This window comes from Dermochelys coriacea, chromosome 1, assembly GCF_009764565.3.
Source record: "Dermochelys coriacea isolate rDerCor1 chromosome 1, rDerCor1.pri.v4, whole genome shotgun sequence".
NCBI classification, from domain to species: Eukaryota; Metazoa; Chordata; order Testudines; family Dermochelyidae; genus Dermochelys; species Dermochelys coriacea.
This window is the reverse complement of record NC_050068.2, coordinates 184,281,615-184,303,818: the sequence shown is the minus strand read 5'-3', so window position 1 is coordinate 184,303,818 and position 22,204 is coordinate 184,281,615. Positions and strand designations below refer to the sequence as shown.

At 42.2% G+C, this 22,204-nt stretch overlaps 1 protein-coding gene across 1 annotated transcript in view; it reads left to right on the top strand.

Annotated features, from left to right (window-relative positions):
* Nucleotides 1-22,204, top strand: part of LOC119853080 (cyclin-dependent kinase 2-interacting protein-like) — an 81,964-nt gene that overhangs the window by 29,171 nt on the left and 30,589 nt on the right.

Below are 22,204 nucleotides of genomic sequence, written 5' to 3'. Positions count from 1 at the left end.
AAAAAAAGACAAAGAAGCATATTGACCCAAATTGTCAAGTGAGGATATATCATTTTGCATATATCTGACTTAGGCACACTAGTGCTCCACTGCTCACACACAATTTGTGTGGATTGCATAAATAATGTGCAGACATCCTCAATTTACATGGGTACGTTGAGTGTTTATAAAAAATATGTATGTTTTGTCAACACACCCAGGTAAAATTTGGGCCATTAGGTAGCAGTTTATATTCAGCAGCCCTTAAGATATTTAAGTTTTCAAAGAGTATCCACTAATTGGAGTAGCTCTTTAGATTTTCACCATGCTATCACAGAGCTCCTGCTGTCTCCAGTTGTCTCAAGCAGCCCAAGGTTTAAACTATGTGGTACTCAAGGATGACAACCAACTTTTTCAGATATCTAAGATATTAATATAGCCCCCATTTCTGTTATATTTGAGTTCCTCACAATCTTTTAATGAATCTTCATGTGTGAGGTAGGGCAGTACGGTTATCCCCATTTTATAGATGGGAAACTGAGGCACAAATCCTCAAACGGTATTTACACTCCTAACTTTCACTGAAATCAAATGACTTGCCCAAGGTCACACATCAAGCCTATAGTGGAGCAGGAAATTATACCAAGGTCTCCTAAGTCCCAGGCTAGCACCCTAACTACTGGAGCATCCTTTCTTATTCTCATCTATTAAAGTTAGCACAACCCACTCCTCCCCCACCACCCCACACACGATTTCTGATGGAATTTATAAAAACCACAGCAAAAGACACAAATTTATTGTTGCCAACATTCAGCCTAGTATACTAACTGAGTTGAATGGGTGTCGGATCTTCTGCAAGCATACTTAGGATTTTAAACGAAAAAGCAATCGAACACAAACTCTGCTCTCTGGCCCCAAATCATGAAAGCATTTATGCCTGTTCTTAATGAATCCCTATCCAGGACAATACTTAAGCATGTTTACAGTTAAGCCTATGCTCACATGTTGCACTGAATAGGGGCCATCTGACATCTGGCAGCAAGATTTTGTTACCAGAAGAAAAATTCTACTGACATATGTAACCTTTATAAAGAAAAGGTATCCCGAAATCTGATCTTATTTAAAATTGATTTAAACTACTGCTAGGAAAATACTGGCTCAAATGCTTTCATTTTCTAAATGAAAACTTTCCTGCACCATCTGTTGCTGTGCATCACAATCAGAATATAGCTGAACTGAGGTCCTGAAACAAGGAACAGTTTAAGGAATGTCATTGACACCAAATGGAAAATAAAAGAGCACACTAAAAAAAGAGAAACAGGTTCAGCGATCACTTATCTTTTTTCCAGGGTTTTGTTGTTGTTTTTTTGTTAAAAAAAAAAGGTTTCCATAGTCTGACAAAAGATGAGACACACAGCAGGGTACAGCAGTCCACTTGTACAGAAGAGCCACGGGCTTCCAAACGAAGCCCAGGAAGAAAGATACAACTGCCTGCCCAGATAAAGTACAGTATTAGTCAATTTACCTGTCACACTGTTCCCCTGTGAATGGACCATAAATCTCAGCTACAATGGAACTCGTTTAAGGAATATTTCAAATCAATTGATGGTGCTGTACTAGAGTACAAAATAAGTAATTTAAAGAAAAGTGATTTAACTGAGAATGCCTTGATCTTTTGGCTTTAAGATATTAGTTGAGCTCTTCATGCATTACATCTTTTCCCAAGAAATGTGTTTATTATTATTTACTTGTATTATTACAGTACTTAAAGCCCAACGCTCCATTATGCTAGGCACCTGAAAAGCTCGCCACTTTGGAATCGCCAAGACTAGATTGTGATTACTCCTAGCAGTGAGCTGCTACTCTCACACATGGTCCCACCAAAAATCAATGGGACAATGCATGTAACAGCTCACCATTGGACGTAAAAAGTGGCCCAGTATGTCTCTACATTTTTAACAGAGTATCTGAACCTTAGTATTTTTATTCCTGTTTAAGAAATTGTGTAATTAAATAGCTTCCCTGAACTCTGCTATGTGTAAGACCAAAATTATCAGCACCATAAGATGAATGAAAAGAAATCTAGTTATTCTAACACTACTGCAGTCCTACAAGGCAGTGAGCATCTACTGAGGGCCTGATAAGAGAAGGCTGAGTTACATGCTTAATAGTTGCAGGATGACAGTGGAATGTGCAGTTAGCAAGCTGAAGGCAAGATGGTGATATGGATACCAACATGGCCAATGTATCTATATGATTGGCATTTGCTTAGGGTGACCCTACACCCCATTTTGACTGGGACGGTCCCTTTGTTAGCCCTGTCCCGACTTTTTTTCCCCAAAAGGAGGCATGTGTCACAAAAGTGCGGTGCAGAGGGGGTAAACAGAGATGCCAACCCCCTGCAGAGGGGCTGAAAGCAGCGTTCCAGCATGGGTGGGGGCAGGATTCTAGCCATGGGCAACAGCCTCCTGAGGAGGCCCCCGCAGGGTTCCAGCCACTAGCAACAGCCTGGGGTGCAGGGAGCTTGGACAAATAGCTGGAGGGGTCCCATTTTTCCTTTTGAAAATATGGTCAGCCTTGCACATCAGTGAGGCTAAAGGACAGTATTTTTACATGGACTGGTCTCAAGACACAGCTGGTTTACTGGACCAGTACAGTAAACTAGAAAGTGCCCGTATCATTACTGGGGCTGGGTCCAGGTAGGCCCACATTATTACAGTGCATGGTGATATGAATGAGATGTGATGCTGCAAAGGGGGCCTGTACTGGTGTGAACTGTTTTAAATCAGTTTTTACCATAGTACCATATAACTGTCAATTTATTACAGGTTTTTTGGGACTCTAGGTTGATTGTGATTTTAGGTTTTGTTTGCTTGTGACATTTAAAGCTTTATTAAAATTTCAGTACACAGCTTCCTGGTTCTTCCATCCTTTGCAAGTACCCATACAGCAACCTATTATACAACAAACAACTTTAACAACAAAACCAAGCAAAGCGCGGGACAGGAGTTAGGGAGAAGAGATACAAATCCATTACAGGCATGCCAGCTGCCCACAGCGAAAAACAAAGTGTGAACAAATCATGGAAAAATACAGAGCAGTCAAATGTCTAAACACTGAGAAGGCCCATCTCTTTGGTAACTGTAGCAGTTGTTTGAGGTGCTTCTCCTGTTCTCCTTCCCCCTTGCAGAAGGGCTTTTACCTGCGCTGCATGTGGTTGCAGGGTATACCTATCTACTTCAGTTCATGGAGTTGTTTATTACCCAGCCATCCCCCACCCTCCCATTTTCCAATGCCTGCAGGATGTGATACCATGGAGGAGACATTAAGGACATTGGTGTTGGTACCTGAGCAGGATGCTCCACTGGTGCTGGAGCGGTCAGAGGAGGTGACTGTGGAGTTGGCAACTGCACCCTATTGGCCACTAGAGTGATCAGTCTCTCCAGGAGCATATGCTCCTGTTTCCCATAACTCCACTCTTCAATAAGGAATTTGCCCAGCAGTCTCTCCTTCCACTGCATATCCTGCTCCTCCTTCACCCCTTGTATTCAAAGTACTCTTCACTCCTGTGTGCCATTTTGCCAGACATCTGTTCCCTGGCCTTGTTGCATTTTCCCTGTTGCTGTACAATCCTGTCATCCTGCATCCTGGCTGGAAGGACTGGCCCATGTGATGCTGAAGTCCCCACTTTCTGCATTGACACACAGCTACTGTTTGCAACAATTACATTTTGGTATGCTTGCATTACTCCTTCATGAATTCTCCTGTTCAGAAGCTCCAGCTGCTAATATTGGAAGCCTAGACACATGCTAAAATAAGACTATATTTCATTTAAAACATTTTGTTGAATTGGGCCTGGCTGAGGTAAGGTCATATGAAGTCCTAACAAGGGAATTGTTACAAGTATTAGTTGTAACTTTATTTCAGGCTGGAAAAGCCCCAGAGAATACAAATATTTTAGAACTACCAAAATGGAAGATAGAAAATCTTTTCAGGCCAGTGGCAGGATTCCATCTGTCTATGCAAAGGAATTATTTAGGGTTCGAAAAGTACATCAGCAAGTGGAAAGGTTTAGTAAGTTACAAGGGCAGCCCTATAAAATTTGCTCTTTCCAGGAATCTGAACCCCTGACTAGTTTCTGCTGCATGAAAAATTTGCAAGCATCAGCTGCTAGGAGCAGAAGAAAATTAACAGGATGCTGGAGCAGAATGCAGCTGCTTGCCAGCAGCAGAGCGGATCTCCTCCTTCACCCCAGCCCAGGAAGTGTCAAATGAATCTTCTACTTGGTTGAGGACCAGAAAGAATTTACCACTTTCTGCAGCCCCGAGGACTTAATCCAGGCTCTCTGGGACAATGATTGGTCAGTCAACGTATACATCTATATCATTAGATCAGAGTGACTGAGTTGCTGAAGATACGTGCTCATGCCTGCTAATCTGGCAAGCCTTTAAGTATTTTGCAAACAAAAACTGAAAATATTATCGACACACAGCTAATGACTCTTCCAATTCTTTTTCTTCCTTTGGCATGCATTTGGGGGTGGGAGAGGGCAGGAGGAAAGAGCTATGGCTTCTTCCCTGAACCATAGCTTTAAAAAACACCCCATTGATTGCATGCCACATCCTCCACAACAGTTGTATTGGTCAGAACCCAGAAATTCTTTCCTATTAATGACAGCTTAACAGTGGTTAACTAGAACCCTAGCATGTGCTCCTCCAGCCAGCTAGCAGCACACTTTGGAGTGGCCATCTTCTAGGTTGTTTGGCTGTACCAACCTCAAAAAGTGGAGCAGTGCAGAAAAGGAGTGGTTAAACACGAAGCAACATTATATGAACCAAATAGGTAGCTTCTCATCCATGGAGAATGAATGGGAAGGGAGTAGGTAGAAGAGCCAGGTACAGGGAATTGCAGGAGAGGACTAGCAAGACTCAAGGCCAAGTGCCCTTGCCTTTGCAAAGTGGGTAGGCAGGAGGATCAGGCACGCTTACTCATATCAGCTCAGGCTCAGCACACCCCTAGATGCACATCTTAGGACCATGAGTGTGGATGATAAGGGGATTTGGACAAAAACCATGCAGCATGACATTCAGCACACCTGTGGCTTAGACTACCTAAGTAACTCTTAAATGAATATTAAAATGCATGCTGTAGAGGATCAAGCTGTCTCCCAAAGTGAGATTTATAGCTAGATTTTCAAAAGAGCTCGGCTTAAGTTCTGGCCACTTATTCCAATGCCTAAAAGGGAGCAGAGACCTCTTGAAAAGCTGGTCCTACTTATAGGTGCTGAGTTCTTATAAAATTCTTGTCCTTAGTGACCTTCTCTGGGACTTTTCTATCTCAAGAAGACATTGCAAAGAGCTTTCTTGCTCTTACCTTAAAGTGTAACAATTTATGGAAAAATGGGAACAAGAGCCTGATTTATTTCATTTATTATGCATGTATATTGCTTTATTATTGTATATCAGTGTATTTCTAGGCTCCTTTTCCTGTACCCCAGTTCTGACCAAATCATGGCACTGATAAATCTCTATAGTAAGATTGGTTTCAGAGTAGCAGCCGTGTTAGTCTGTATTCACAAAAAGAAAAGGAGATTAACAAATTTATGACAGGTTTCAGAGTAGCAGCCGTGTTAGTCTGTATTCGCAAAAAGAAAAGGAGTACTTGTGGCACCTTAGAGACTAACAAATTTATTAGAGCATAAGCTTTCGTGAGCTACAGTTCACTTCATTGGATGCATTCAGTGGAAAATACAGTGGGGAGATTTATATACATAGAGAACATGAAACAATGGGTGTTACCATACACACTGTAACCAGAGTGATCACTTAAGGTGAGCTATTTTACTTTTCACAATCCCTATTGCTAAAACCCCATTGCTCCCCTTCCCTAGTCCAATCTCTCTGCTTTCCCCATCTTCCTCTTCTGCTGCTCTGGCTACACTATAATACCCCATCCTGGCTTATTCTCTCTCCACATTAAGTTCATACACTTTTGTTCTCAGCTTCACAATTCCACAAAATTCTTCTTCTGACTGTATCTGACCTCTTGTTTCTTTTTACTCCATTATGCCCTATGTTCTGCCCACTCTTAGGCACTTCACAATCCCTTTAGAGCTATTTCTGTGATGTTTTGAGCACCTCAGGAAGGCAACAGGATGTAAGCATACTTAGCACCTGCCAGGAGATGCTCATCACCTTGTAGATTGGTGCCTTTTCCTCCTTCAGTTTGGAACACCAGCATTTTTCACACTGCCCACCTCTTCCAAGTAATGTATTTGGAGGACCAGACCCTTTAGCTATAAGCGCCTCTTATCTGGGGCCTAATATGAATAATTGCCTGTAAAGTGCCATGCAGATTGTTACCTCACTTTCACTAGAAACCAACCAAGGATTACACTTATATTGGTTTTATGAAATGCCGCTATTGTATCAAACAGAAAAGGGAAGTAGCTTTCATGCATGCACATATTCAACACATTCATACCCTCATACACCCACACACCTCACACAGGCTGAGAGTTACCAGAGACAGCAGAGGAAGCCGAGAAGCCAAAGCATAGTAGATCTGGTGTGTCCACCTGCGATCATGGGTCTGGACCGGTGAGCAGGTCAAGAAGAAGAATTTATGAGCATGCTTTCTTCCTTTTATTGGAACTGGGTGGCTCCTGTCACGTACACTGAGTTTTCCTTCTGTGTCTGTCACTGAGAAGCATTCCCAGACCTCATTCTTTTCACGCATACCAGGTTCTTCTTTTCTTTACAGCACCCCATGATTGCCTTCTCAGGGCAGATTACATCAGACACACCTGGCTCCGGGCTCTTTTCTCCTTGCAGTTCCTTTCCGCCCAGTCCCACACACACTCCCTTGTTCACATTCTCCCTGATCGCTTGAGGGAATATTGCTATGCTTGGAGATTATACAAGTGGTAACTGAAAAGGTTACAAAGCTTGCAAAAAGTTACAAAATTTAAAAGGCTGCGCTAACAACAACTAAAAGTTACAAAGTTTGCAAAAGGTTACGGAATGTAACGATCATACTAGCAATGATGAAAAGTTACAAATCTTACAGTTGCATTCTACTGGATTGAGAGGAGGCTTTACACAACACAGATAAACAGTACTATAATAATAACTGAAAGCCTAAGAAGAGTTTGTTTCAGCTATGCCCACTTACCGTGAATATTTAAGTGAACGGGTTTTCCAGCAGAAAATATTCACCAAAACAATGAATTTTAAGCAAATGTTGCAGAATGTTAACCCTCAAAATTCTGTTTAGTTGCAAATATCAGAATCAGAAGCCTGATTCTAAAAAGTTGCACTCACCCAGTCAGAAAGACTCTTATCCTATGATTTACATCTATGACATGAAGCAATCTCACAACACAATGGACAGGTAAAGGCAAATGTACTGGCAAGTGAATATCTCCCTTGCTCAGACAATTACCTATACAGATCAAAATTAGATTTGTGATGAAGCGATAAGGAAACAGATGCTGCTAGTGTCTGTCCAGCTGCCTCACCTATAAATATACTTTGGCCTTCAAAAAGACTCCCCGTTTCTTCCCCCCCGCCAGAATATAAAACACGCTCTCGCAAAGCTCAAATCATTCTTCTTTAGTCTTATTTTGTTTAAGCAATGCAAAAATACCAGTTTCAATTTTTTTGTTGGTTTGCTGACAGAGGAGACCCCAAAAAAATCTGATTATCCCAAGTGCATATAGTTAAAATAATTGCAATACAAAGTAGTCTGGAGAATCAGATTGGCCTCAGAAAGCAAAGAAACCCTTTCAGTCCCATAAGTATGGCATGAGTCACTCTGCTACAATAATCCCACCACATTACAATCTTAATTGCCTCCAAATTAAGAAGAAGGTTAGATGCATTTTACTGTTAGCAAATGACTATTTCTGATCCCTGCTGCTAAATAGACTTGCAAAAAAGATTCCCGAATGCAAACCAAATCAGTACTGTAATAGGAAAACTGTCAGTTGAACAAGTTATTCAGTCATTTTGTCAATTATCTGTAATTTGTTAAACCCTTAGCATAAACTTCCTATTTCAAAACCAAAGGTGAATTTTATTTCTCATATTAAGAGGAGTCCCTTGAGCTCTCAGTTTTTCTTGGCACTTGACAGCAGCGTGATTGCAATGACAGAGTTCTTAAAGAGACTTGCTAAAATCAGAGTTTCTGTTTTGTGGAATTTCTTGTGAAAATTGTCACCATTTGATGCAATCTCTCCCAAGGAAAAAAAGACTGCTTTAGGATTATTTCTAGTACAGTAGTGCTAAAAGGCCCCAGTAATGATCAGGGCCCCACTGTGCTGAGCACTATACAAAGAGGTAGAAGAACAGTTTACAGTCTAGGGCCTGAATTCTGCATTGTGCAGTGTGCGGATAGACTGCTCTGCCCAGTACCCACATGGAGCCCCACTGAATTCAGTGAGGCTCTCTACAGGTGCAGCAAATCCACATGCTACATGGTGTGCTCAGATCTGCAAGGTGCTCGGTATTTTGGCTCTGATCCAGCATAGCATTTAAGCACCTGTTTAACCTGAAGATTCTAAATAGTTCCATCAATGGTGCTGCTTGAATGCTTAAGCTAAGTTCATGCCTAAATACTTTGTTAGATCAGGGCTGACATGCTCAGCACTCAAAACTTTGTAGGATCCGGTCTTAGGGCACTAACAAACACTCATGAGCACAGACCCACTGGACTTAATTCAGGTGTGTAAAACAACTCACATTTACAAATGGGTTTAAAACTTTGTGAATACCTATTTTCACAAAAACAAAACAAGTCATACCCACTTTTTTTAATGAAAGTGTCACTTTTGATGCCAATGATGCCATCTGTACTCAGTACATTGAAGCTTTTTTTAAAAAAGGGGGGGGAAGCGGGGAGATTGCTAAAGTACAGCATTTTGAGTACCTATGAAAATTCCAAAAAAGAGGTGAGTTCTGTGACTAATATTTTGCATTCCCCTACTTACAAAAGTATTTAGCGCAAAGCATTCCGATGAGAATCAATAAATAAGTGGCAGAAGAGATTCTCTCTAACACAAAATTAAATTCAAAATAACCAAAGCTGGTTCAATTATGTACATAAAATGAAAAATAGCACCCCAGAAAGAAAGTTAAAACAGAAACAGGTTTGTCTGAACACCTTAGAGGGCAAGTGAAAAATACTTTACTGCACAGCACAGTCCAGGAGGATATTGAGCAAGCCTCCTCTTGGCTTCCTCTAGAACATTTGTTGTATTAAAAACAAACCTAGGAGCAGCGTTCTCTTTCTGAAACCTCTGGGCGTGCAGGGAGGCACAAAGGTCTTAAAAGTGCTGACTACAATAAGTTACATGTTGGGATATTTCAGAAATGATCAGGCAAAATGCAGGTAAAGATATAACACAGGAGCACATGGAGGTGAGGAACAATAGATGACCTAGCTGGGAAGTTACTAAACACAGTCAGGGATCACATATGGCAGTGGAGAGAATTCCCTTGGCTTTCAATCCCTTTAGAAATAAGAATGCTGAAAGACCATATATTTCTCCATGCAAGTAAATCCTTCAAATATAGTGGAGAAACTGCCACTACAACACAAGATGCCAGACTCCTTGGAAAAAATGTTATTTATAAAACAGCCAAAACTGTACTTAGCAGGTTTCAAAAAAGATCAAACATGCACACTGATAACATCATCATCCAAGGTAACAGTAAATATTAAAAACAAGCAGCATAAAAAGCACATAAAACCTCAACCTTCAGGACATAAGCCAACTTGTCACAGCTGGGGGTTAGGGCACTTTCCTTGGAGGCAGAATAGCCCACAACTGCTTGCTCCTTCCTCTGAAGCATCTGTTGCTGGCTACTGTCGGGACACCTACTGGACTAGATGGACCATTGATCTGATCTGGTATAGCAATTCCTATGTTTTTATTTTGTTGACAGGTGCAATTCATCCTCTCTCCACAAAGCAACATTTCACCAAGCTGTCACACAGTGCAAAGCTCTTGGCAGGTCTGGCCCTATCCCAGGCCAGGGCTCAGCAGCCAAGTGGCAACAAGAAGTCATGGAAGGCAGCACATGGAACACACCCGTTGAGAGGAAGGAGAAGCTGCCACTGCCCTGTGCTTGCACTCTCCTTCCCACCCCTGCAGCCATCCTGCTGGGTCACACAGATGGGGAGCAGCTGGTACTGTAGCTCCTTCTACCCTCCTAGGGAACGACCTGTGCAGAAACCTTGAAGTAGATAAGAGAAAGCATTGAGATTAGAGCTAAACAAATAATTGATAATTTTGTTTCCCCGTTCGCTGGCAGTTCCAAAAAAATTTTGGTTCAGGTCAAACAATTGGAAAAATTCAAAACATTTCAGAGACCAACAATAAAAAAAGTCTGGTTTTGGTGGAATAAAACAACATGTTGTATGACCAGAAGTGTTTTGTTTCTGGTCATATTTAAAGGGTTCAATTCACAAAATGGCCAGAGGAAGAGGTATTTAAGGTGCTCTCCTTATTAAAATCTTTAGCCGTGGTTAGGGCACTCACTGAGAATGTGGGAAACCCAGGTCTAATTTCTCCTTTGGCCTAATGTGGAGCAGGGATTGGCACTTGGTTCTCCCATCTCCTAAGACAAGACCCTAACCACTGGGCTATGGGGCAGGTGTTTGTTGTTGAAGCTTTGCATAAATACTTCATCCTGATGAGGCTGTAGTGAGAGAGAATATGACTCTACAGCATGGTGGTTAGGTCACCCACATGAGAGATGGGAGACCCAAGCTCACATCCTTACTTCATAGGACTAATCAAATATTTTATATGAAATGGAACCACTTGAACAGAAGAGACTGAAAAAGAATACTTGAATACCCAAGTCTCCCACATCTAGAAGTTTTACTGGAAAAAAGGCATAAGTTTTTAGCAGTGTGAGTAATTAGCCACGGGAACAATTTACCCAGGGTCATGGTGGGTTCTCCATCGCAGGCAATTTTAAAGTCAAGATTGGATTTTTTTTTTCCTAAAAAGATCTGCTCTACGAATTATTTTGGGGAAGTTCTGTGACCCGGGTTACATAGGAGGCCAGACTAGATGATCACAATGGTCCCTTCTGGCTTTGAACTCTATAAAGTAATATTTATAAGACGGGCACCATCACTCCCTTCTGCGGCCATTTTGTGAATGGTACTAGAGCCCCCTTGTGAATGTAGCCTCAAAATTTGTCTAACCAAAACTATTCAGCAAATTTCTATAAGATTTGCAAGTAGTTTATTTGCCAAAAAATGCAATCAACCTGAAATTATTTACTTGAGATGTAACTAAGGCTACTAGAGGGGAAGGTGGCAGCCTGCTAATGGGATGGTTACAGAAAAGAAAAACAGTGCATGTAAAATAATCATCATCTCCTGATAGGACTTCTTGGTATGTATGATTATTTTATTTGCATAGCACCAACACTGTATCATGTACAAACATTAACAATGTACTCTGCAAAGCATATAGGTTGCTATTTAAGAACACAGGGTCTGATTTATCTCTCACAGAAACCAGTGTGAAGCAGCAGTAACTCAGCTGAATTCAATGGGGTTATATAAGCATAAAACCAGTGAGAGGCAAGGATCAGTTTCAAAGGCTGTGTATTATTTTGGACAGAAAGACAGCTAGGAGGAAAAAGGTACATGTGCCTGTCAACAAAGTCTGTATGCTATTTTTGAAGTGAAGAGGTTTTCCTGTTATAAAATTGGCCACCTAATTTGATCGTCTAATAGAATTCTCCAGACACGTGTCATTTTATTATTTTCTTCATATTCATTTTTATAACTTAAAATAAAACTTGTCATCCATTTCCTCCACAGTGGAATTCTATTTTAGCACATTTAGACCTTGGTGAGGCTGGATATATAGACATCACATTACAACCTAGTTACAATTTTTTTTCTCCTTTATGCATACTGGCTAATAGGAATGTGCACTCTTAATCCTTCTGTTTCCCACTTGTGCATGCATTACTATACAGTGCTGGAAGAACTATTATTTTAGCTAATTAAATTTCTAATCCAGCTCACATTGAAATAAGTCATAGCATAACTCCCCATAAGTGATTTTGAAGCCTTGTAGATGGACTCCCAGTGTTTAAAGAATGGTGAGATAATCTTGGCTCTAGGACCCAGACTAGTAATTTCCAGATCTCCAGACAGTTCAAAGGGACTACAACATAAAAACAAACATCTGTCCAAATGCTCTTTTATGAATAAACAGGAATAAATATTTAGTCTCCTCACTCCTATCCCACGGCAGCACTCTCCATTTACTAAAGTGGTTGTTCACAGGGGCGTTGACCCACCAAACTGACTGTTTACTGTACTGCTGCACACAAGAGGTAGTTTGTATTTTGTTACAAGTGCAGTGCTGTAATGGCCTGATACAGCTCAGAGCTTGTCTAGTAGGTAAGTTTAGTGCATGGCAAGCTGTAGTTCCACAGAGCATTAGCTGTGCTCTAACTGGCCTTGTGGATCCACACACTCAACAAATTTTTTAGGTCCCTTGTTTCAAACATTAGCACAATAATGGCACATGCACTCCTAGCAATCGTTCCAACTTCCAACACAAATGTATTGATTGCTCAGTAACCTTTCAGTATGTTGAGGCACAACTAGGGTGTCCAGATATCCTGATTTTATAGGGACAGTCCCAATAGTTGTATTATATTAGAGCCTATTGCCCGCTACCCTGTCCTGATTTTTCACACTTGCTGTCTGGTCATTCTTCCCACAACATTTTCCCTTCTTAAGGCTTCAATTCAGCCCCATTCAGCAAAGCAGGTAAGAACAAAGTTTTAGTGCATTCTTAAGTGTTTTGCTGAATAGAAAGAGACACAGACATCCTTACCCATGCCTGCTTTGCTAAATTGGGATCTAATACCAGCAATACCTCCCCTTAGGAGAGAAGGAGGGTATCATGCAATCAACCGTAGGAGTTGCTTTTCAATGCTTTGGTTAAGTGGAATATCTGCCAGACTTATGATTGTGCAACACAGAGCAGATTGTACGAATGCCAGAAGCCCCCTCATCATCTGCAAATGTATTGATTGTGGTGAAGTGGTGGACAGAATTTGAAGTGCATCAGGGAGAACAGGAAGGAATTTAAAAGGGAGTGGGTTGACAAACAATGGAATGGAAACTTTGAATAATGCTTTCAGTCCATTTTAAGTTTTTTTAGTGCTTAACTGTTGGAAAGTCTGCTTATGAATTCCAAATTCCCTGTATCACACACAGTGGAGAGCAGCTTCAGCTTTTGGAGGGGAAGAGAATACAATGATCTACCTTGCTTGCAGTCAGTCAAGATAACGATTAGACCAGAACTTGGCACACCAAGTAATCTGCAACAGAGCAGTAGAGCTACCAAAGATGTGATGTCTGAAAGCATCACTTCAATAAAAAGCAACTCCAATGCTCCTGAAAGCTCTGAGAAACAGAGAGGCAGAAAGGAAAGGGCTGCAGTCAGATTGCTCCAGACTTTTCTTTTATAGAAAGCCTCACATAGTTATAACAGCCAACCATAGCTGACTCCAAGCCAGCTCTTGTTATTAGGTAGGTCATTTTTACCTGTTCACTGCTTTCAATATCTTCCTGATCCTCTATGACACTTCAATCCACATTTCCATCATCCTTGCCCATGTGTGCTAGACACTCTGATAATGCTCAGCAGTTGATCAATACCAGTTTCAGAGAGTGAAAAAAATAACGAAGAGGCCGTGGGAGACAAAAGCTGCTAAATTCCTCTTCTGTTCTTACTCTCACCTTACTCATTCTCACTGACAATTCCTGTGTTACTGCCCCACTCTCTGATAGCTACCTTCTTTCGGAGGATTCTGTTTTGTTTGTTATCTTAGATGGATACAATTGGCACATACTTTTTTCTTCTCGGGGAAGGAAAACACCATTATTCCCATAAAAATAAATCTGAACATGTATCCTTTCTTGGCCTTTAAGAACATGCAGCTAGTTTTCTGTATGTTTACTGGACTGCTAACACATATTTGCTTTTTCCTTCAGCACCCCAGCACCAAGGTCTTACTTTGATTTCACCAGGGTATGTATTTGGAAACTGTTCTTTCCAGCTTTTTTACTCTGAGCAGATGAAGCAGCTCATTATGTCACTTCTGGTTGTAATGGACATCATAATGGCAGAGCAGGCCACTGCTCTTTTTACCTGTGCACATTTAATAGCTTTTCTATATTCTATAATTAACTTAGGATTCTGTGACACGGTTTCTTTAAAATTGCCATTCCCCACACCCCCTTTTCTTGTATGCAGTTCTCCACTAACAAAAGGCCAGATCTGGACCCCATCTGTCAGGGTGGTAAAGGACAAGCTAACCCACCATGGGCACAGAAGTTTATCCCACCCCACTCCACAGTGCTGACCATGATAGGGCCAAGATTTCACCCTAAGTGAGAAGGGGTAAGTTTATTGCCTGTAAAATAAGTCAGGTCTCAGAAATGCTTTACAGCTGTCTGCCCATCCAGAAATAGCAATGGGGATTAAGCATGTACTTAAATCCCAGACTGCTGAATTGGGGCCAAAAGGGAGCAGCAAAATCACCTTTCCCCACTTTTATAAGTAGCATTGACTAACATAAGCACTGCAAGGACCCACCATCAGGGCAGTAGGGGCCACCACAGACCTCACTACCACTAGAGTAGTTATTTATTTTTGGGTCCCAATAGCATGCTTGGTATTTTACAGACCAGAGAAGACTTCAGTCCTACCCACAGGCCACTTAAGTGTTCATGGCCAGATTTTGCCACTTTGGTACCTTACTCCCAAGGGTTCTGACTGAAACCAATGAATGTAGTGGGAGAATATAGTACTACATAGTATGAGTAAAGGTGGTAGAATCTGGCAGTAAGTAAGCCAACGAAAACCACCACCACAAGATAAAAGTAATAGTATTGGGATGAACAGAATTGGTCTGACAAGGTATTATAAAAAAGGAATAAAGAAATGGAAAAAGGATACAGTAAGACACAAAACAGATTAGTATATTAATTTATTTCTGTTGACTGATTTTATTGCCCCTCTTCAGCTCATGTCCTAAAGTTTTATGTTTGGAGTAAAAGGTGTGATGGCTATTTTGAGCCTTTCTATTGATATTGTTGGCCAATATGGATTTTATAGTTAGAGACTGGGGGAAAATACACAACCCTCTGCCATCTGGAGGGTGCTAGCAGCCTCCAAACCTCCAGTAAATTTGGAAAATATGTTCTTTGAAAATGTGTTTTAAATGTTTGTAGTGTAACAGTGTAAGCCTCTTCAGCACACCCCTTTGTGGCAAAGTATGGCCCTGCTACCGCCTGTTTTAGCCTTCTCTTTTGATGAAGTAACAATAAAGTTACTAACAGTCCAGTCAAGTAGAAGCCAAACTCTCTAATTAGTGTCAGTGTATCTCCATTTAATACAGCATTCTACAAGGAGCACAGCACTTAAACAATGAGTTAAAGGTGCTTACCTCAAAGTCTTGAGAAAACGTAAGTCCCAAAACAACAAATCTGAGTCTGGTGTGATCAAGGCCTCAAGCTTCTCCACTGCCTAGAAAGCTTACCAGCAGTTCCCCTGCTAGCTCAGGGTCAAGCCAAGGTGTCCCTGCCTTTCTGCTAAAACAGCTCTTCTCCTTGGGGCTGGGTTATAATTTAGCCAGCTGTAGCATAGGACCTAATCAGCTTCTCCCTCAGATGGCCTCCTTTTCCTCAATTAATCCTGAGGCTAGGAAGGTCCGGCAGGCAAGCATCTCCTGATATCTGCCCTAGCTGCTGCAAGGGACAGAGGCAGTATTTATACTGACCTCTTTCTCCTAGCTCTTCCCCAATTCATTGGGCAAGAAGGGAGCCTTGCCCCATCCTCTGTGCTAGGTTCCTGGCCCCGGGGTCCTTAAGGATGTAGTGACAGGATTTCCTCCCATGCATCATTATTCCGACTTTCTCTCTATCTATATCGCCTTAGGGTGTGTGTGTGTGAGTGAGAGAGAGAGAGAGAGAGACATACATACACATACTTCTAGACACTATGTCTTTTAAACTGTTAAGGGGCCAGGCTTACCACTATGCAGCACTGCCTTTAAAGGCCTGACTGTGCCATCACATGTAGCTATTTAGAGATCCCAACACAAATAACTACCCCAGAATTCTCCTGCACTAGAACAGTTTAATGAGAACCCAGTCTTCCTCTTTTTTAATAGAAAGGTGTTTAAATTAGAATGGCTCCAAAGAACAGTTTTTCTGACCCTCTACAAAACCCTAAGGCCAGGGCTGCGCTTAGTAGTATAATCGCAGTGGGGAGGTGCCATTTGAATTTGAAAATTTAGGGCCATGGGGGAGGCAGAAAATTATTTTTCAGGCCCACTCCAAAATGCTAAAAGGTGGCTCTGTTTGAAAGACTGCAGTAACTGCAAAATTGAATTCCTTTGTGCAATGGACTAAATATAAAATATCGCTAGCCTTTTTTAAATGCCACAGAGAATGGATGCCAATATGTCATCCCTGAGATTGGTACATTCATCCATTCATCCCTCTAACGTTATCTGATTCTTCACATAACCTACAGAGGATTCTGGAGTTTGAAATCAAAGATTTAAATGCCTCAAAGGACAGAGCTAGACAGCCAACTACTGTATATCCTTGAGGTGCTCTTACAAGGGCTCCATGATGTACAATGCCAAAAAGAAGCAGAGAGAGATTTATGAAATCAGTTGACACAAGGTACCTCTGTCATCGTTAAGAAGAAGTGGGGTTATCTCACTGCTATGTTCAGGTGAGAAAAAAACTGACATTTCTCAAAAGGGACATGATTAAAGAGATAAAGTAACCCAAGAGCCACTGCTTTCTCCATAATCTTTCCCCACAATGGGAAGATTAATGATAGGACGATAGATGGCCAATTCTTTGCAAAAAACATGATGTTTTCCTTATTTCCTTTGTTTTAAGCAAAGGATTCAGATGGTGTTTTAAGCAACTGCACACATTTCCCCAATCTCAGTGAGGATTTCATTTTTTAATTTATATAAACATATAAAGCAGATGTTAAAAATCTAAATACATAAATAACCATGCAGAGGCTATAAGCCTAAACAAAGTTAGCCAAGGGTTCAGGTTGCAGGCAGGATGGATTGAGATAATCCAGAGCCCTACACACTGTATGACATAGAGGCCTTGGCTGGCCAATCCCCATGATGTGACCCACCTCCCACGTGGGAGGAGAGGCAGGATCTGTCCCAAAAGGAGAGAAGAAGCAGCATGGGGGTTCTTCTGTTTCTTCATATGGTTTTAAATGAGATTCTATAATCAGATTGACATTCCTCCAGACCCACATTCCTCCCATCATGTCTGGCCACAATCCTGCAAAGATTTACATATGTGCATAGTTTTAAACATGCAAGTAGTCCCATTGACTTCAAGACCCATTGATTGCCATGTTACAATTCAGGACTTTAGATTCCTGTCACAGGCTGACCTCTACCCTCTCCAGTGGTGTAAATTGTATGCTCCCAGAACAACAATAACAAAAAAATAGACGCTTTTAGTTCTCCCCTTTGTGGGGCATAAACAAGGTCTACATAAAAGTCTTTTGGTCTAAGCAAGAAAGTAAAGTCTCTTTTTGAGTAGAGTCTGTTCTCTTCCCTTCACAAATGGCCTCTCCTTCGTTCCTCCTGTATTAGCTAAACCTGGCAGATTAATGAGTCCCAGCTGCATTCCCTCCCTATCTCACTCTAGACTATTGATTGAGAGGCAATCAGGGGGTTTTTTCATACCATTTTCTGTACTTTGAAAGAAAAATAAACTTCTGGGAACACTAGCAGCACTTTTATACAGCAGGGATGAAGGAACCAGTGTAGAAAAGATAAGGCTGACCCACCCTCCATCTTCTTGGCTCCGAGGATGGCCATGTCTCCTTTTGCATGTTGCTCCAATGGACTCCCAATTCACACACATGCAATCATGGAAAAGATACCTAAATCTTTTCTCCCCCACACCCACACCTTTCTTCCATCCTTCACCCCTGCCCCTCCCCCACCCCTTCCAAGACTTCTGGCTCCCTCAATGTATATGTAATGATTATGAAAACCCAGCAGCTCCATTAACCTCTCCCTGAGGTTTCCGTCATCTCTGGGGAATTCAGACAGTGCATGCTTTAAGATGGCTAACGTACTCTGGAATGCCCAGATGAGCACACATAGAACTGAATTCAACAGCAACCCGGGCCCAGGAGAGCAACTGCTGGAGTTGCTGGGCCCCACAATCTGATTTTCAAAGGTAGTCAGGGTAGATAACCAACTGTAGAGATGGGAGAGGGGGTAAAATTTAGGAAGGTGAAGGTTTGTAATGACAATAGGTTTGTAATGAGGAAAGGACCTGGGGTAGAAAACTATTGATAAAAGTAGGATCTTAGAGTTCTCTCCTCAAATCACATCAGTATCTATTCAGGGCTCACCCTTATGTTGTAGCTTGGAATCTATGAAAGTCATCCAAGGTTACACCACAGCAGAGCAACTCCCCGTGGCTTGTAATAAACAAATCAAGGGACCCCCTGAGGTATTGGGACTGCAATTCAAACACTCTGTTGTCTGTCAGGTTATGGAAGAGCTAAAAGATACATCCATAATGGATGTGCTGTGTTAATGGGCATTCAGGAGTCACCCTGAGAAAACACCATTAAAAAGTGCAATCTAAGAGGATTATATTTATATGTATACATATTTAAGATTTATTATGCCATGTAAAAGCCCAAATACAATAGAAGGAACATGAGTAGATAGAAATGCATTGCTGAAAAAGGAGCAAAAGGTTTGGATAGGATAACAGATATCTTAGTTACAAAGGGAAGAGTGAAAGCCTCTGGGCTCCTTTTGGTACTGGGACACACTGGCTTCCACCAACATACCCCAGGCCTGCAGGAGTCCTGCAGCTAAAAATCTTTCTAGTGGAAGGTCACAGTAGAACAAAGTTGTGCAACCACTCAGGCAGAGGGCCGAAGTAACATGCCCCAAATCCAGACGAGAAACTCGTACCAATGTCAACGGCAGTTGTGCCCATGGATGGAGCGCATTGTTTCCATAACAGGCAAAGAATGCTTGCACTCCAATCACAACTTCACCCAGCCACATTCAGAGTGAAAACAAACAATAAAATATAATAATAAGATTTAGCAAAGCACTAACTTGTAAAATAACAGTAATAGCGGTGCTTTAGCCATTTTTTTGAGGTACTAATCAGGAACTAGATTATGGCCTCATAAAACAGCACAGTGGAAGTACAGTATTATGAATTTAGTGTGTACAACTGCAGTGTTACTTCAGGGGTTTTTTTGGACAACAAAGTGTATAATGTGGTATGGTAACTATAAATATAAAATCAATCTAAATTGTGTTGGATTATGGCTTTCATCATATCAAAATAGAAAAGCAGTGCATAAGGGAAACTGAAATAGCAAAAGATATGCATGACTAAAAAAACTGTAACAAAAGACAAGCTAGCACTATGAGCTGCCTAATTGTAAAAATATCTCAACAAGTACCCAGAAGCCTAGCGGTATTTACACAATGCATATAAAGTAACAGCCTTAAAAGCAAGTCATCAACTATATAATAGGGAAAAGGGAAAAGGAGAATTAACCAAGTGGGAGTACGCACCAAAAGCCATCATTTATATCGCAGCAGTCTATGTTTTATTTCTCTGTACCCAAGAATATAAAAATATTTCTTACACTACTATATTATGTATGTGCCAGCCTCGTAGAAATATGTACAATAAGGGCTTTGTGTAGTGGTGTAATTTCTGAGGCTTTGGAATATCTCAAAGGAGTAATTACACATATAGAGTTCTATGTGGTTATTTATACAAATGAAACAGAATTTGGTATCCCAAAGCAACGAGCTATCTATGGGCAGCACAGTGCTTGCTAAGTCAAATGAAGTCACTATTGTGTGCGCATCAAGGGCCTGATCCGGGGCCTAAGAAATCAGTGGAATGCTTCACATACTTCAGTGGGCTTTGTACTAGGCTCCATTATATTCCCTGTCTTTCTGTATCCACCTGCACCACAAGGCTGTTTGCCTCCACTGCCTGGCATTTCAGATTCAGGGAATGAGAGTAGCATTGTGCAACAAAGTGCTGTGCTATAATTCTCCCTGTGGATGCTGCAGGCATGAACTTAAAGTTCCTGAGTACTCTAATGTAGTCCTCTGAAGTGCAATTCACCCCCCCCCTTAATCCCAACTGTGGGGGACTGCAGAGATGCCCACAGGGTTCTAGTTCAAGTTTGGGGCTCCTAGGTGCTTGTGCAGTATAAAATAAGAAGCTTACTGAGATAAGATGAAATCCAGGACTAAACCCAAGTCTTCTGAAATTTGCCACTAGATATTTAATTTGTATTTGCTGAGCCATTAAAAGGCAGGCAAAAGGAACTACAGTTTAACGTCTTCTCCTGAGCAGAATTGTTATTGCAGTGCGGCACTTCCATAGAACTGCATCACTCGGTAACATCTCCATGTGGTATGATCTAGAGAGGTGCATGATGTTTCATTACCAGACCAGTTAACTTGTCTGGCTTTATTTAAGTTTCCTTTGTGTTTGGAGTTCTGCTGCTGCTTTTAAAAGACACTGCCCAAAGACATCAACATTTTAATCACCAGCATATACAAACTGTGTAAGAAAGTCTAAAGCATGCAATACCACTTCTTCCAGTGCAGGTAAACTATTAATTTGGGCCCTCTGGTGGTAGGTGCTGTACAGAGTGAGAGAAAAGTCCCTGCTCTGAAAAAGCTTACAATCTGAGGTGTTGATCCTGTTGATTTACTGGACACAGGCAGACTGCTTCACCCACACAGAGCCCCATTGACTTCATCTTCTTCTTCTGCTACACGACATCATCCCCTTGACACTGTCCATAGATTCCCTGATCTGCCCTGGCTTTTCTCAATTTCCCCTTACTATTCACCCCTTCTGGCCCTCCCAGTACTACCTGCTCCCATGTTCCCTTCCCTCTTCTGGCACTGGCTCAATACCCTGAGCCCGGCCCCAGGTATCCTGGCCAATCTCAAAAGGTTAGCACTAGAGTTCTTTTGACCAGGACTGCACTGAGTCTCTGCAGGGTTTTTGAGACTTCCTCTGGAGGAGGAGGGACAGGGCCTGCTTTGCCTTCGCAGCCAGATCCAGGTCTTCCACCTCCAGGCCCTGCAAAGACTTCTTTATGGTACAAGCTGTCTAGACTGAAGCACGTTGGCACACGCCTTCCTCCACTGCCTCTGAGGGCTCCAATATGACCGGCAACTCTTTTATTTTCATCCCAGGGATCTTCTGCGAGACATCTCTGAGCTGCTGGTCTTCTATCAAGACCTCCTCCGGATCTGGAAGCTGGTCTTGGCAACCAGGTCCATGGTGGTTGCTGAGGGGATAGATCTCCTCCTGGAGTCCCTGATACACAACCCCCAGCTTTGTGTGCAGGTGGCTGAGTCCCCCTCAGTGCACCAGAGGTTGGTCCTGGCATGCACCACCAGAACTGGAGACCTCCTGGACTACGACCAGGGAGACTGGGTAGATACCCCAGCTCAGCCAGCGCATGGGGCTCTCCACCCCTCATATGCCCCGACATATTTATCGTCCACAGCTTGGGTCTTCCTTGAGTGGGTCCTGTAGGAGGGTGTTCCCTACTCACCCTCCAGACTTTTTTATTGGACTCCTGCCCCACAAGTCCTCACCCCACCCCTCAGCCCTCTCCCCTGCATAACCTGAACCAGATGCATGACTTCCAGCTGGTTTGTTTCTGACCCATGCCTAAGGAACAGCTGTACATGCACATGCTCCACATATTCCATTTCCTCACCCCGCAGTCCCACTGTGACATCAAGTGGCAGGACCTTTTACCACCTGTGGAGGGTGAAGAACTCTGGTGGGCCAGTCCGTATTCCATCTTGGTCCCACAGCCCACTGGGATATCTGCTGGTAGCTCTTTCATGGAGCCGTGAGTATGGGTGTGTACCTGGCATGGTTCACCCTCCCTCCCCAACACCTCCCCTTTTCGCGGCATTAGGAAGACCCTGATGCATGTCTACTTGGAGTGCGCCAGACTGCAGCCCCTTTTCTGGCTCCTCCAGAACCTTCTCCTCAGGTTCTGTGTGCACTTTTCCCTGCACCTCCTGATACTTGCACACCCATCCATGGGCCCATGAAGTCACGAGAC